The 17424-nt window shown below is 43.2% G+C and overlaps 1 protein-coding gene across 1 annotated transcript in view; it reads right to left on the reverse strand.

The window, feature by feature from the left end:
- Nucleotides 1-390: 390 nt before the first annotated feature.
- The window catches only part of LG05H8orf89 (linkage group 05 C8orf89 homolog), an 82858-nt gene continuing 65824 nt past the window's right edge, over nt 391-17424 (reverse strand). Inside the window, exon 8 of the mRNA XM_073631800.1 lies at nt 391-724. The gene's annotated coding sequence lies outside the window, so the exon portion shown is untranslated. The remainder of the gene's footprint in view (nt 725-17424) is intronic.

Here is a 17424-nt window from a genome sequence, read left to right on the forward strand (position 1 = left end):
AGTGCTTTATAATTTGCCACAATCACGCCATTTTCGTGACGCCCCAAAATTAATTCATGGTGATCAAAATGATGAATATTTTTCTCAGTAAAATACATACATTAACAACAAAAACAAGGTGTGTGTAGCAGACCCACAGCATAATAAGATTCCCCTGAAGAAGAGATTGTCACCTCATGTATGAAATTACATTTGCACTATTGAAGAAAATGGCCAAAAAGAAAAGCCCACTGGAGAACAGCTAAAAGAAACCCAGGCAGTAAATCAAAGGAAATCTTTCAGTTTAAGTTAAAAAATGTTTTATAAAATGTTTCTTAACCAGTTTCTGGCATATCAATGGCCCCCCTACCCGCAAAGTACTCGACATACTTCTGTCTTACTTCGCGGGCGCTTTGGGGGGGCAAGCCAGGACGGCCAGCTTCAAGCGCCATCAGGGTTTCTTGTTGAAGTCCGGCCTCATGCCCAACTGAGGCCACATAGTTCATTGAATTTCTCCTTAAATAGTTGTGTAGAATGCAGCATGCAAGGATTATATGGTTAAGTTTATATTCCGCCATGTTGATTGGCATAAGGAATAGGCAAAACCGGCTGGCCAATGTCCCAAACGCATTCTCCACCACTCTTCTAGCTCTGGCCAGACGGTAGCTATAAACCCTCTGGTCCGGGGTGAGGGTCCTCATGGCTTCACAACGGTCGTCTGGTCAGTACGAACTAACAGAAAGCACTGAAAAACAGAAAGGCCGGAGCTGAAAATCAGAAATGAGCAGACAAGAACACAATGACAATCAAATACGTAATATCAACACGAACCCACAAGCACAAATTTAAGTGCAGTAATGATCGGAAAAGCACAAGGCTGAAAAGCGCGAATCGTCTGTCACCAAACTTCTAATAACACGAGATTAGCAGGCTTGACACGAGATTAGCACGTTGATGCATGTGTTGTACATCACCGCGTTCTTGAGGTTCGTAAATTCTGACCAACTTTGTGTGACCATGTGTATGCAAGAGCCAACATCCGTCGGAAAAAAAACATGGATTTTGTTGCCGGAATGTGTGATCATGTGTACGCGGCATTAGTGTTTAGTGTAACCTTGCTGTGCAACAGAATTCATGGATGTCCCACACTGTGAGTTGACACACAATTGGAAGAAACAAGAGTGCACAATATCTTTATCATCAAATATGTCAAAAGGTATCCCTTAATACAAAAATGTAATATATTCTCTTAAAAATAATTCCATTTTAGATAGGCCTATACCCATAATAATGAAGCTCAACAACCAAACATCTATTTAGAACCGATCTGTCATGATCTGGGTCATAATATGGTTGAATACATGTACTAATACATAAAATTAACTGTGATAATCAAAGATTGCTAAAAAGAAAATGTATACTGTGAAAAAAGAAACTCCACAATTGTTGACACATACACACAAAAACAATTCAGTGCTTGCTGGTAGATTTAATGTCATACAATCTTAATCTTATAGCTCTATTGCCAAACAATCATCAATGTATATATTTGTCCTTAAACATTTTCAAAGAAATGGTAGACAACAAAGTGGGTAACAAGACAAAATCGTACAGATCCTATCTGAATCACAAGGCTGCCCTTTACCCTTACCCCCACAAGCTGCAGCAGAAGCATATTTTTTGTAATAATACATTGCTGCCTGCCTTGACCCTGAATTAAAGTAAACCTTTGAAACGTTGAATTTGTCATTGCTTTGTTACCCAATTTTCCATTGAACTACCACAAGCATTAAGCCAGAGAAGTATTAAAAGTCTGAACTCCAATTCTGCTTGCTTGTTCCACATTATTAGAACAGACCATAGATTATACTCAGATTACAGGCACATTATTAGCAGTGAAGATCCATGAGCTCTATCCATTCATAGCTATAGTCGTGTAGCAACAAGTGCAGCAGCTGCTAGCAAGCCCATGGTTCCACCAGACTCAGTTATGACTCTACATTCAATAAAACCTTATTGTTATTGAGTTATTACCTGATAACTCCTTTTTCAGGAACCCTTCAAGATGGTTGATTAGAGAGAGATGGCTTTGCCCAACTACAGAAAACTCAAGACTAGAGAGATTAAAAGGCTGCAAACATATAATTACTACAAACATACTGTTTGATTACAACATAGTTATAGGAGTTGGAACCCCACTGTCCTGGAGGATTCCTAGAAAGGATTTTTCAGGTAATAACTTATTTATCCAAATCATCCTTTACCCGGTTGACTAGAGAGATTAGCAAGGTGTTATCTAGGATGGGACCAGGAAAGGATGTTGATGTAATAGTGCACAACAACACTATACAGTTTATATCCAAGACATTTGTTAAAAGGCCACAACAGCAATGCAATACAGTACAACACAATAATTATAGTTTTTTTTTTGTCCAGTAAGGTAAGAGCCAACGTATTAAAGTGGTAGTAAATAACCCTTGGTGACTTGTACCTACCAGTAAGCTTATAATAAAGCTTACTGATAGGTACAAAGAATATCTCCTAAGTGTGCACCATTTAGGAGATATTCACTATTTTTGCAGCTAGTAGCATCACCGGTGCATGCACACTGTGCTCTGAATGGGCAGCATACTGAGTATGCCATCCATTCAGAGTGCTGTGCCATGATTGTGACTCCCATACACATGCGCAGTAATGACATCATTATGGCTTGGCTATTCAAACGGCTGGAGCCCTTAGGCCTGGAAGGAAGACCGAGTGAACATGGAAGCCCTGTCAGTGGTGACAGTGCACCGCTGGAGGGCTTTGTTTTAAGGTACTTTTTTTATAAAATATAAAATATAAAAATATAATTATGCCATTAACTTGCAGTGGGAATTTTTTTCTTTACTCCCTTTACTACTGTTTTAAAAATGTTAGCTAGATTTTGTATGATTCAAAGTCCAGTGATGTATGTGCCATGGCTCCTTTTCTTTTTGTACTTCTAGAAATGCCAAAAAAGCACTGAAAAATAAATGATACAAGCTTGAATCAACGTCAAAGTTGGATCTCCAGGGACAAAGGTTGCTGCCTCTTCTATCGTTGTTGTTACACCAATGAGATACATTAAGTAGGTTGTCCTGTAGGAATTACTGATTAAAGGAAATATTCTGCAAAATACTTTACACGCTGAGTGAAATTCCTACTGGAAGAAAGTACAGCCTGCTGTAGAAAAGGATGGGGGGATTGGATGGTATTTGCTGGGTGTGCATTTTTTTTGTTTTCTGCTATATATGTTATTCTATTTCTCTGGTCTGCCTACCTTGTCAGTGTTTTCCTTGCAATTTACTTAAAATTTAGCTTTTTTCTATGATATTCAAATGTTCAGCCAGTAGGGAGTACAGCACCAAGAGGTTCAGGCTTAGAAAATAAATCAATTCTAAACACACTTTTGCAGTGCGAAAAAGTATGTATTTTACATGTGTTACACCATGCGTTAGTTAGCCTACTCATTTTTAAAACCTTTATCAGCGTTCAACCAGTTATATTTTTTGTTTACGAAGATGATAACTCCTGAAATAGAACCTCAGGCTTCATTTTGTGACTGGCCAGAAGGAGAGGGAGCTGGTCACATGGCCATAGCGCTTGGCACTATGAGACTTGCAACGCTTAAATCTGAGTGGCCCAGAAAGTAGAGTGGGAGCTAAAGTTTCCCCAGCATGTGAACAACAGGATTTGTTTAAGCTAGAAGAAAGTAGGCATGATGGTGGGTGGTTTTTAGGGACTTAATATATAAATGGATGCTAGTACATTTTTTTGCCAGAGTCGGCCTTTAATGGGGTGCCAATGCACTAAGGCAGGGTCAAAACTGCCCTTGGCCCTTTTTCATGAACACATAGTAATGGGTTTTGGTGCACTGCAGTGCTTTAGTACATTGGACATGCCATTCAAAACGAATGTGTTGTGAATGAATGTCTTGACAGGTTTTGTTGTTGTGTTGATGAGAACTTGCAGCTTGCTACAGGGGTTCATTCCATCTTGAGATTGGTTTGAGATATTTCTGAGATCATTCATTGACAAGTACATTTGACCTGCATTTGACCTCCTTCTAAGCTGCATCCAACTTCTTCAAGCTGCTTCTGTGTTTTCATTGACTTGTATGGGGAGAGAAGCCGTTTTAATCAGAACAAAAGTCCTTTGACACAGGCTCTTACTGCTGTTCTTCAATGTAAGCAGCCTTTGCTTAGGGAAGAAACCCCTGATCTGTACTTGCATGACCCCAGTGTAGCCCTGGTCTGCAGAGCTGGCAGGAGAGGAGTGACTGCACAGACCAGGCTGTCACTGTAGCCACCCAAACACAGCCGGCACTTCATTTTCTCCCTTCCTCCCTCACTGGCCACCTGCAAGCAGAGAAGCAGCTGTGACAGCAGAGAGGGGCTGATGCCACTCAGACAATTGGAGCTGCCCATAAGAGAAAAAAAGACTCTGTGGCCGTCTTTATTGGAAAAAATGAGAAAGTCAACGGGTTCCTAACAAACAGCAGACACACTGATCACCCCTCCTGTAGATAATCTCCTTCCCCCTGCTGCCAAACTCCCCCTTGTGTGTTCCTCCAGCAGTGCTGACAGCTTCTTCTCCTCTCCTTCCTGCTGGCTGCTGCACTTACCACTAGCAATGGGAAAGTGCATGGAAAGGCAAGATAAATCACTTATATGCAAAAAACAGATGAATGATAGCAAGTTGATAGCAAGTTTCTGCACACGGGCATAGGCGTGCACACAGGGTGTGCCAGATGTGCCTGGGCACACCCTAATCACCCAATGAAGTGCAGATTCCCCTGCTTTCTGGCGCCACCATCTCCCCCTGCAGTGCTACCAGCTTCCCTCCTCTCCCACTGGCTGCTGAGGGGAATGGGAGATGGAGAGCAAGAGAAGGGGCCAGTAAATATTTCATTTACCGGCCCCTTTCCTTTTCTGTACCGATCGCTCCTGTGTTCATTCCAAACTGAAGCAGAGTAAACTATGTTTACTCTGCTTCAGTTTGTGAATGAACAGGAAGCTGCTCAGGACAGAGCACTTCCCAATAATTCACTGTCCAGTGCAGCTGAGGCTGCAGAGAAAGGGACTGGAGAATCTCTGTCCTCAGACCCGTTCTGAGCCCTTAACAGGGCTCCTAAAAAAATTGTAAAAAAATTATATTGTAAAAAAATATTTTAAAAAATTGCAAGAAATAATAAAAACATTATAAAAATGAAAAACTACTGATGCCATCAACTGCTCTACTGACACCAATCTCTGCTGATATACATGAATGTGTGTGTTTGTGCTCTGGGTTGCACACCCTAATGCAATAATGCAATAGACTGCACACACCAATGCATACAGGTATAACACTCATTTTAAAGAAATATACACAAAGAAATGTTTCAGGTTTATTGACACTTGCAGAAAGTATTCATGTTAAAGACAGCCTGTATTTTCAGAAGAAGGCAACACCTGTAGGTCTCTTATAACATGTTTTCTTAAAAAGATAATTTATCTTAAAAAATGTAAGATATTGCAGTTTAGCAATTATTAGATGTGGTGGCTGCATTATTATTCTTTGTTTTAGGCTTTTTCCCCTCTGTTTTCCAGTTGTGATCTGGCCAGTAATACACTGCCTGCATTAGAATGCCTACACTGGAGGAACTAGCATGGGGGCAGATTTGGACAGCAGCATTGTCAGTGTGGGGGGGGGGGGGGGAGTGGGGGGGGATGTTCCCCAGTTAATATGTTATAAGCAGATATAGCAGGTGTTTTTTTTTCCTTTTGGAAAATAGATTTAATATAAATAAATAAACGCTAATTGTTATCACTCCTGTCAGTATTAAATATTTTGCCTCATTCCTGTAACTGAAAGATAGCTTGTTCTTTTGAAAAACAACAGACTTACTGCCTGGATCACCAGATGAAAATAGAAGAAAGAAAGCCCAAACAAGGAAACTAATACAGCCAGCACATCTAAGAATTGATAAACTGCAATATAATAAATGTTTGTGTTTGGGTTTAATAATGCTACAACAATAAGCATAGAGGGGGCCTAACAATGTATCATTTCCACCTGGAAAAGTATCAAGTATGCATCAACCAAAGTCAGTGTTACAAACGTGAACAAGTAATATTTATAACTTTGTATTGCATGTTGCCACTTGTTTAATTATAAAGGGGCTATATATCAAATGAGCATAGACAAGAGATAAACTGAATCTGAGCTGACTCAAAATCTACCAGGCAAAAAACACTATGCTTGGTTGCGTTATGGTTGTTTTATCTGTTTGAAAATTTTATTATGTCAAATTTATTTTGGATGATAAAAAGTAAGTCTAATTAAAAGCACCATCGCTCTGCGGGGTCAAAAGAGGTCTGCTTTTATCACCATTAGCGCAGATGATTGAACTTGATACTTTAAATAGGGATTATATTAAAGGTCGAGTTGCGAAGCATTAGCTTGTCAGGTGAAAGCCTGGGAATGTACATAGACGGTCTACAAATAAAGATATGAGCAATAAACAGCATAACAGAGGGTTAAAGAATCAGCCCATCCAAAACAGGCATTTCAATTTTTGTTAATTCTGGATAGGTACAGTATATGAGAAACCTTCATTTACATAGTTGGGGATTATTATCACTGTCAACAACAATGCACTGAAGGTGGCCACAGATGGATTTAAATTCAGTCGGTTTAGCAGGGACTGGCCAAATTTTGATCAGTGTGTAACTGTCCCTGTTCGACCAAAGTTGGCGGTTAAATCGACTTCTGTCAGTTTATTCTGCCAGCGCCAGGACCTGCTGTCAGTATGCAACATCCCGGCAGGGGGGATTCCTCCTTCCACCTCATTTGAAGGGTTGTAGGAATCTGTTTGCTTTTTTGGCCAGCTTTAGTAAGTTCTTTCTATTTACCGTATATAAAAGCAATACCCCATAACCCCTCCACATGAGAAAATACGGTATATTCCTGTACCGAGAACCACTCAAAAAGGTATTAGGGGTCTAACCCCAAAGAAAATCATTCAAAAGCACAGGGGTGTAACCCCTGGAAAAATGAAAAAACAAGGGGCCTAAACCCCTAGAACCTTTCTAAGAGGACTAACCCAAGGGCACTACAAAATGGTCCTAATCTTGGACTCTCCTACGGCAAAACAAAAACAGCCTCCTCCTTAGTGCCGGTTCACACAGGGGCGGCACGACTTGCAGGTCGCCTCAGCGAGGCGACCTGCAAACGACTTCCGAGGCGACTTGCAAAACGACTTCTGTACAGAAGTCTATGTAAGTCGCCCCAAGTCGCCCCCAAAGTAGTACAGGAACCTTTTTCTAAGTCGGAGCGACTTGCGTCGCTCCTATTAGAACGGTTCCGTAGCACAGAACGGGAGGCAACTTGTCAGGCGACTAGGTCGCCTGACAAGTCGCCCCTATGTGAACCGGCACTTAGGGCTGACTATGGACAGGGCAACATCAACAGTAAGCAGAAAAAAAAAATTGACAAACAACATATACATCAACATATGCACATTATTCACAACACTGCATAAAGCATATATTTTTACATCTTTGTCTTGACCTGGTCCTTTCCATGACCACCAAAAACCCAGGCAGACTTCTGCCAGACTATACAGTATATATACAGGGCCCTCTTACTTGTGATTAAGCACAAGATGTATGTGTGAAACGTGTCTACGTGACCACAGTTTGGTGTCTTTGGTGTTATCTTTGTGAAGCAAAATAAAAGGCAATCAGAAGTTCTGAATGTGCAGCCATTCCTTTCTTCTTCCCTCTTACCCAAGATGCCCTCACATTGGCAAGTGATGAAAATAGAAAAATAGTGCTGGTCCCATAGGGTTATCTTACTGGTATTGCTATCTTAAAGTATTAATTTTGAAGTAAACTATCTGGTTCCTAGGCAGGCAGCTTATACATGCCACATATCCAAGGTCTCCTTGGCTTGCAGTGTAGTGTAACAAAAACTGAAGTTGAAGCACCACACCAATGCCAAGAGGTGCAGATACAATTTTATTTAAGAAAAGTCTGCAGGGTGAATACACTAAAGCACGGGTGTCCAAACTTTTTTCAAAGAGGGCCAGATTTGATGAAGTGAACATGCGACCATTTTGCCTGACATTCTTTGAACCATTAAAATTCAGTCCAAGTGTGTTCGTTCGAGCACTAATACACTGCCCAACAAGAATTATCTTGCCTTTGTGGCTATGTTTGAGTAAAGAGATGAGCTTGGGCGTGTTATTTGGGTATACCGTATCTATCGGCGTATAACACGCACCTTCACTTTAAGAGGGAAGTTTCATGAAAAAACCCTAAATTTTAAATAAAGAACTGTGAAGCAAAATAAGGGTCAGTGCCCATTTGCAGCCTCACAAGTGCCATGAATGCAGCACCCCCATTGCCATGAATGAAGCCCCACCATTGCCATGAATGCAGCACCCACCATTGCCATGAATGCGGCACCCACCATTGCCATGAATGCGGCACCCACCATTGCATTGGATGCAGCATCCACCATTGCCATGAATGTGGCACCCACCATTGCCATGAATGCGGCACCCACCATTGCCAGGAATGCAGCCCCACCATTGCCAGGAATGCAGCACCCACCATTGCCAAGAATGCAGCACCCACCATTGCCATGAATGCAGTACCCACCATTGCCATGAATGCAGCCCCACCATTGCCAGGAATGCAGCACCCACCATTGCCAAGAATGCAGCACCCACCATTTCCAGGAATGCAGTACCCACCATTGCCAGGAATGCAGCACCCACCATTGCTAGGAATGCAGCACCCACCGTTGCCAGGAATGCAGCACCCACCATTGCCAGGAATGCAGCACCCACCATTGCCAGGAATGCAGCAACCCCCATTGCCAGGAATGCAGCATCCACCATTGCCAGGAATGCAGCACCCCCATTGCCAGGAATGCAGCAACCCCCATTGCCAGGAATGCAGCACCCCCATTGCCAGGAATGCAGCAACCACCATTGCCAGGAATGCAGCACCCCCATTGCCAGGAATGCAGAAACCCCTATTGCCAGCAATGCAGCAACCCCTATTGCCAGCAATGCAGCACCCGCCATTGTCAAGAATGCAGCACCCACCATTTCCAGGAATGCAGTACCCACCATTGCCAGGAATGCAGCACCCACCATAGCTAGGAATGCAGCACCCACCATTGCCAGGAATGCAGCACCCACCATTGCCAGGAATGCAGCACCCACCATTGTCAGGAATGCAGCAACCCCCATTGCCAGGAATGCAGCAACCCCCATTGCCAGGAATGCAGCACCCACCATTGCCAGGAATGCAGCACCCCCATTGGCAGGAATGCAGCAACCCCCATTGCCAGGAATGCAGCACCCCCATTGCCAGGAATGCAGCAACCACCATTGCCAGGAATGCAGCACCCCCATTGCCAGGAATGCAGCACCCACCATTGCCAGGAATGCAGCACCCCCATTGCCAGGAAGGCAGAAACCCCTATTGCCAGGAATGCAGCACCCACCATTGCCAGGAATGCAGCACCCACCATTGCCAAGAATGCAGCACCCCCATTGCAGCCTGATTGATGCCCATCCATCTGCAGCCTTGGAGGGGACAGGGAGGGGGGCAGGACGAGTGCCAAAAGATTACATACAGGAATAACTCTTGTTTTCTCAGCAGCCTCTTTAATAGAAAGTCTCACCTCCTATGATGGACAGAACATGGCAGCCCAGGAGAAAGGACTTCCTATTACAGAGCCTGCCCTGTAAACAGGAAATGCTCCTGTGTGTATGGCACTCGTCCCGCCTCTTCCCTGTCCCTCCCAAGGCAGCCAGCATATATATCTTTTGTGGCCCCGGCGCTGGGAGATCGTTGGTGGCCACAAAAGATATACATGTTCAAATAACCAGATGGGCCTTTCAAAACTGGAACGATTGGCCCCTGGACATGTCTGAACTGGGGTAAAGGGGTTCACTGATGTAAGATGGCAGTCAGGACACTGATATAATGGGGGATCTTTATATCAGTGTCCCCCCTTACCTTAGGGTCTCCACTCGCCCCAACATCTGTGACTCCCAATACACTGACTGACTGTGTCACACACTAATCTGTAATTGGGGACAAGAGTAGTTTTAATCTGCACTTTTCTGCTGTTCATGGTCAGTGGAAAAGTGCCCTTAATTACTGGCAACTCTGCTTGGCAGCCAGGAGGCCCCTGTGAGCGTGAGGCCTTAGGCGACTGCCTAGTTTGCCTAATTAAGTGGAGCTACACCCAAAAATGGAACTTCCACTTCTTTGCTTTCTCCCCCCCCACCGCTGCCACATTTGGCACCTTTCAGGAGGAAGGGGGGAGCAGGGACCTGTTTTTGGCTGAGCAGCCAATTGTTCCATTACTTTTGGTCCCTTAAAAAGTGGGAGGCACATATACAAACTGTTGTAATTCCTACACCGTTCACCTGATTTGGATGTAAATACCCTCAAATTAAATCTGAAAGTCTGCAGTTAAAGCACATATTGTTCGCGTCATTTCAAATCCATTGTGGTGGTGTATAGAGCCAAAAAGATTAGAATTGTGACGACGTCCCAATATTTATGGACCTAACTGTATATGAGCTATGAGTAAGCATCATTGGATGTGAAACGCGTTAGCCTTGATCCCTGTTTTATCCACTCTTTGATGTGACTTTTTCTGTATTTTTACCTATTTTTGCCAATAAAGATGACTTTTTCATGGAGTGCGGCAGTCCAGGATTTTCTTCCTTTTTCTACACAATTGTGCACAGCCAGCACCTGAGAGTTTGTAGTAGGGCGGGAGCACTTGTTCAGGTGTGGTAGCTTTGTGAGCGACTTTTCTTTCTCATTAAATAAAAGTTCTTGCAAAACCACGTCCTCTTTGAATAGTAAATCTGACAGTATTCAAAAAAGCAGTACAAAGTAATGTGAAAAGTTCAGTAATCCAAAACTCCATGTAAAGCTTTAGCATACTGCAGCCAGTACAAGGAAGGATAATTTCTGGCTTTTTTCTATCCGTTGGTGTACTTTGCACATTGCCCAGAATAAGCCTGAAAATAACATCCCCAAAGGAGAACCAGCCCATATATAAGAATCTCTTATGCCGCGTACACACGGTCGGACTTTTCGTCTACAAAAGTCCGACAGCCTGTCCGACAGACTTCCGGCGGACTTCCGGCGGACTTTCGGCGGACTTGCAGCAGACTTTCTAACGAACGGACTTGCCTACACACGACCACACAAAAGTCCGACGGATTCGTACGTGATGACGTACACCGGACTAAAATAAGGAAGTTCATAGCCAGTAGCCAATAGCTGCCCTAGCATGGGTTTTTGTCCGTCGGACTAGCACACAGACGAGCGGATTTCGGGGTCCGTCGTAGTTACGACGTAAAGATTTGAAGCATGTTTCAAATCTAAAGTCCGTCGGATTTGAGGCTGAAAAAGTCTGCTGAAAGTCCGGAGAAGCCCACACACGATCGGATTACCAGCCAGCTTTAGTCCGTCGGCGTCCGTTGGACTTTTGTAGATGAAAAGTCCGACCGTGTGTACGCGGCATAACTGTTAATTAATAACATTCTGTTGGTAGGGAAGATCCTTGTAGGTTCCTTCTCCTTATATAGATATACTGAACCTTCCAGTCTACTAAACTTAATCTTATTTGGATTTCCCACTTCACTGCAATAATAAACCAGCATAATGAACTGAGGCATGAAAACGCTTCAGCTACAAACTATTATCATGGTTATGCTTGTTAGGGATTTCAACTTCTATTTCTCCATTATTTTCATATCTATGATATTTTATTGCTCTGAATATTTTTTATGGCATAAAAACAAATAAAGCAAACTGGAGTAGTCAAGCTATTTGAAGTAGGGCTATATTAAGGGCCCACATGTGTGTCATGAATCGCACGCACTGGTGTATGTTGTGGAGGGAGTTTCAATGCTTTGTGTCATTTACTGTTTTTTTGTTTTTGTTTTACTGAAAGAGACTTGAAAAAAACACTTAAAGTTACCCCAACTTTTTTTATTCCTGATATGTGCCTGCTATACTATGTACTTGTATGAAAAAGTATCCTGTTCTCTTTGTATTGCTTCCTTGATGGGAAATTCCTAGTGTTCCTGCCAGTCCCTCTGCTTTCCTGTTAAAAACTGACCACGCTAAGCAGCAGGACACACTGTGGTCAGTTCTCTAGCTGTGCTGGGAACTCAGTATGCTCTCCTCCAATGATCAGACTTGTCCTGACACGCCCCCCCTCACAGCCATTCACTGGGAAGATCAGTGTACTGCAGCTTTTCCTCCCCTCAGATCTTATGCAGCTGAGAACAGAGGAAATGTGAGCACCTAAAAAACAGGGGATAACATTTTTTTATCTATATACACAAATGTTTTGCCTTTCATTTCTATTTTAAAGTGTAAGTCCTGGCAAAAACTAACTACCATTAAACTTGCTCTCTGCCACATCCTAAACCTAATCTATCTAACCCTGTAAAGCAAAAATCGTTGTACTTACCTATTCTGCAGCCAATCTGGTCCACTTCCCAGCAGCGGATGCTGTGTGCAGGAGAGGATCGACAACAGCTGGGAAATGGCTGGGAAGTGACATCACCCATAGAGTTACTATGGGGCTTCCGTTGTTGGCTTCCTCTCCTGCACACGCCTCCACACTGAAGCTGCTGCTGACAACTGATGCTGGGACCGGACCGGATTGGCTGCAGAATAGGTAAGTACAGCGATTTTTGCTTTACAGGGTTAGATAGATTAAGTTTAGAATGTGTCAAAGAGCAGGTTTAGCGCAATGCCGCGTACACACGATCGGAATTTTGGTCGGAAAAAGCTCTGATGGTTTTTCCGACTGAACTCCGACGGGAATTCGCTCAAGCTGTCTTGCATAAACACGGTCACACCAAATTCCGACCGTCAAGAATGAGGTAACGTACAACACATACGACAGGACTAGAAAAAGGAAGTTCAATACCCAGTGCGCCACCCTTTGGGCTCCTTCTGCTAATCTCGTGTTAGTAGAAGTTTGGTAAGAGACGATTCACGCTTTTCAGACTCGTGCTTATTTCCGATCGTTTTACTGTGTTCAGTTTGTGCTTGTGTGTGTGTATCTGGTTTTCAGTGCATGTAGTCAGTTTGTATCTGTTTTTCAGTGTGTTCTTGTTCGCTCATTTCTCATTTTCAGCCCGCTCTTCACAGGCCTTGCTGTTCTTCAGTGTGTTCGATTAGTTTGTTCTGACCAGCCGACCGTTTTGAAGCCATGTTGCGTATACGTACTCATCGTAGAGTTCGTGCTGTGTGGGGGCTTGGTGTTGGGGTTCTTACTTTGACCCAAGTCCAGTCCATGAACAGGTTTGGGAGGAGTTCATGGACCAAGAATTGGTTACTCCATCGTGGCCAATTCTCTCATATGCTGAGATCCAGGAGAATAACCCTGATTTCAGGAATTTTCTTGGGAGGGTGCATGTGATCAGCACAGGGCCAATCAGCACTGTCCAGAAAGAGGGTCAGGGGTCACGCATCCTAATAGGATAGTCAGTGCAGAATGAAAACTCTTCCTACAAGCTTTAACCAGACACTCATAGAAGTCACAGGACTGCTATATACTGCTGAAGAGAAAATGTATTTTGCAATTTATATTTACTAAAATAATTGCATTTCCATGTTCTGTGTACTATGGGAGACCAGATATAGTGAATGCAGGGTCCTGGGTTTTAGTAACACTTTAACCACTTGCCGACCAGCCGCTGTCATTATACTGCAGCAGGTCGGCAGTATAATGCAGCAGGTTCCCGCAAATTCCCGTAGGTGTACGTCGGCTTCTTTAACAGCCATAGCAGGTGCGCGTGCATGCCCGCTGCATGGCGGGGGACCCGATGCACGTGGCCAGTGGCCGTGAGGTCCCCCGGCCACCCGCGGTCACAGGAAAGAGAGCCAGGATGGGGATCTCTCAATGTAAACAGACAGATCCGCATTCTGACAGGGGAGGAGAAAGAGATCTGCTGTTCCTAGTGATTTGGAACAGCGATTTCTCTCCTCCTCCAGTCGGTCCCATCCCCCCACAGTTAGAAACACCTCCCAGGGAACACATTTAACCCCTTGATTACCTCCTAATGTTAACCCCTTCCCTGCCAGTGACATTTACACAGTAATCAGTGCATTTTTATAGCACTGAACGCTGTATAAATGTCAATGGTCCCAAAAAAGTGTCAAAAGTGTCCAATCTGTCCGCCGCAATGTAGCAATCCCGATAAAAAACTGCCATTACTAATACAAAAAATAAAAAATAAAAATGCCATAAAAATATCCCCTATTTTGTAGACGCTATAAGTTTTGGGCAAACCAATCAATATGGGCTTATTGCGATTTATTTTACCAAATATATGTAGAAGAATACATATTGACCTAAACTGATGAAGAAATTCTTTTTAAAAAAAAACAATTTGGGGATATTTATTGTAACAAAAAGTAAAAAATATTGTTTTTGTTTTTAAAATTGACACTTTTTTTTGTTTGTAGCGCAAAAAATAAAAACCACATGAGGTGATCAAATACAACCAAAAGAAAGCTCTATTTGTGGGGAAAAAAGGATGTCAAATTTGTTTGGGTACAGTGTCGCACGACCGCGCAATTGTCAGTTAAAGCGACGCAGTGCCGTATCGCAAAAATGGCCTGGTCATTATGGGGGGGAAATCTTCCGGGCTGTAAATGGTTAAGCAATACATTGGGCCTTTGAATCATTGTTGGTATATTTTGGTGCAGAAGCATATGCATTTTGGTGTGGCTTCTTCCAGTACAATACAAAATAAGAGTGAAAAACAAGGGACTGTTTTAATTTAAGGGCTTAGTTTAGAAGTAAACTAGGTTGGTTTGGATGTAAACCTCTGACATGAAAACTGAACACATCATATCTGTCTATTGTGTGTATTGCCTCAATCCAAAGCACTTAGTGTGATTTCTGTCTGCTGCCTGCATTCCTGCCTACTCTGCTAACTGAATTTCTGACAGCTAATACCAACTCCAAAGGATGATTGGGGTGGGGGATAGGAGTTCCAGGACACAGCCTATGATTGACAGCCTCAGATGTGCATGTGTGCCTATGAGTTTGTGTGGAGGAATTCCCTTCCCTCCACTCGGGTCTCAGATTACACTCAGCACCCTGATATGTGTTCTGCGGTGTGTAGCATCAAATCTCCTTTCCCTGCCTGCTCAGTAATGCTGTGTAAAATGTGTGCTCTACAAGGCTGTAGAGTGTATAAGAAAGATGGCTGCAGATAAACAGGTACAACTTATGTAGAAGCTTTGTTTCATCTCTGTGTATCACCTGAGGCCAGTCACTTCAGTGGATATATGTAAGGGCTTACAACCACTTTAAAGTGGAAGGAAAAGTTTGCAGTAATCCTACATTCATACACCCCAATAATATCTTATCTTTACAGTAAAAAGTTAATATATGTTGTTTTCTACCTTTTTGGGATTAAAATTGCTGCTATCACGTGACTGCAAAGCTAATGTCTTTTTGCATGCAAGACAGCTGTTGGGTGTCTCCACAGGCTCCTATTGTCATCATTTTCAGAAGTGATGTACCTAGCTGGAAGGCATGAACATCGAGCAGGATGGAGGTAAAGACAGCAAAGGGTCGGGTGGTACAGAGGTGGGACCAGGCGAGACGGGGTGAGGATACTCAATGCTGTGTTGAAATCATTATACGGGCACCAACAACAGTTTAAGGATTTGCCTGCGAGCTGCCTCGGTGGCACAGGCACACTGGTGTCGGTAAAGCTAAGGAGTTGGTTGTCTAGCTTAGACTGCTGTTTCTAACCTTGACAATCAGCAAATAAGATAATGCATACTACAAAAGTTTTAGTTGTTACACATAATAAACAAGAGCAAATTTTGATTTTTAACTGAAATTACACTTTAAGGAAAATCTATCACCAGAAAAAAAAAATCCACCAGGTGGGACTTGTGCACTTAGCACTTGTCGCCACTAAAATCCAAGCAGTGGATATTAAAAAAAAAAAAAATTTTCTTTTCTGTCATTACTGGCTCTAGTTCCACCCTCCTGAAAACTAAAAATATAGGTTTTACCAAGGGGGGAGTTACAGCCAGCCCCAAGTCCTGGCTTCTCGCCATTCTGCAGTACCTTCCTTCTCATCTGCCCTGTTCAGTAAACAGGATTCAGACCTGCAATCTGCTATTTAGGGCACAGAGGGTGGAAACTGCCAGCTTGCGCTGAGAATGGTTGCAGCCTGAGAAAAGCATTTCTGTTTCAATGTATTTATTGGTTTTACGCCACAATGTAAGAAATCAAAAGCAAGCATATAGGTCGCCCTCACAGGGGCTAAGAAATCATCAGGTATTACAAAAGAATCCAAAGGAATACAAAGATAACAATCAAAGTTAAACCTTCTTGTGATTGGGATTATATTGAAGGATAATTAAGGTGAAATGGAAGTGGAAGGGAAAAGGCCATACACCACAACCTTTTTACAGTCCTCCCAGGGGAGGTTCCATTGCTGAGACCGACCCCAAAGTATGGAGTCTGTAAGGACAAGAAGAAAAAAGAACCAGAAAGTAAGTAAGAGGGAGTAAGAAAGGACAAAGTCTAGAGAAGGAAGGAGAAAAATGAAGGAAAAAGAACTCAGTCTCAGACACCCCGCCGGAAGCAGTCAGAGGAGGCCCGAACAAGCTGGTTGGAGTTAGGGAAACGGATAGGAAATCCAAGGTTCCCAGACTTTGAGATATTTGTCGTGGGAGTCGTTCACAATGCTAGACCCAAGAAAAGCATTTCATTTACACCACAAGCAGTTTTGGTGAATGGAAGCATTCTTGTCAAGCTGCACCCATTCACAGAACAAGCTTACAGTTTCCACACTCTTTGTTCTCCTGAATAGTAGGCTGCAGCTCCGGACTCTAGGTAAACCAAAGAGGAGAGATGAGGACAACACTGCAGAGCACAGTGACCTTTCTTCTGGCAGTTTCATGGTGGAGGATGTGTGGACTCTGTGTGTACTGTCACACCAGCTCTCCTGACCTGCCACTTGTGAACTCTGTCTCCATTGACCTGTGTTGTTGGATAGTTAAGCAAGTAGGGGTCCGGGTTTGAATAAGGTGATAAGGTCAGGGATTAAGGCAGTTTAGTTTAAGTTTTTAAGTTAAAGTTTAGGATGTAGATAATGTGTTAGGGGAGGTTAACAATAAATTGCTTTGGGAAGGTTAGATTAAGTGTTAAGGTCAGGTCAATGGTTAAAGGACAGCCCCAAGATCTCACCTTGCCCACCTGAGCAGCCATGCATATAATAGTAATCGCCTCCAATCAACAGATCCCAGAGTCCTCATTCTGCAACCTGAGGCTGGGCAAGGTGTTCGTCTGTTCTGCAAACCATTATACTTAGCATTTCTGAGGCTGCTATGGGGAAGA

This window comes from Aquarana catesbeiana, linkage group LG05 (genome assembly GCF_042186555.1).
Source record: "Aquarana catesbeiana isolate 2022-GZ linkage group LG05, ASM4218655v1, whole genome shotgun sequence".
Taxonomy (NCBI): domain Eukaryota; kingdom Metazoa; phylum Chordata; class Amphibia; order Anura; family Ranidae; genus Aquarana; species Aquarana catesbeiana.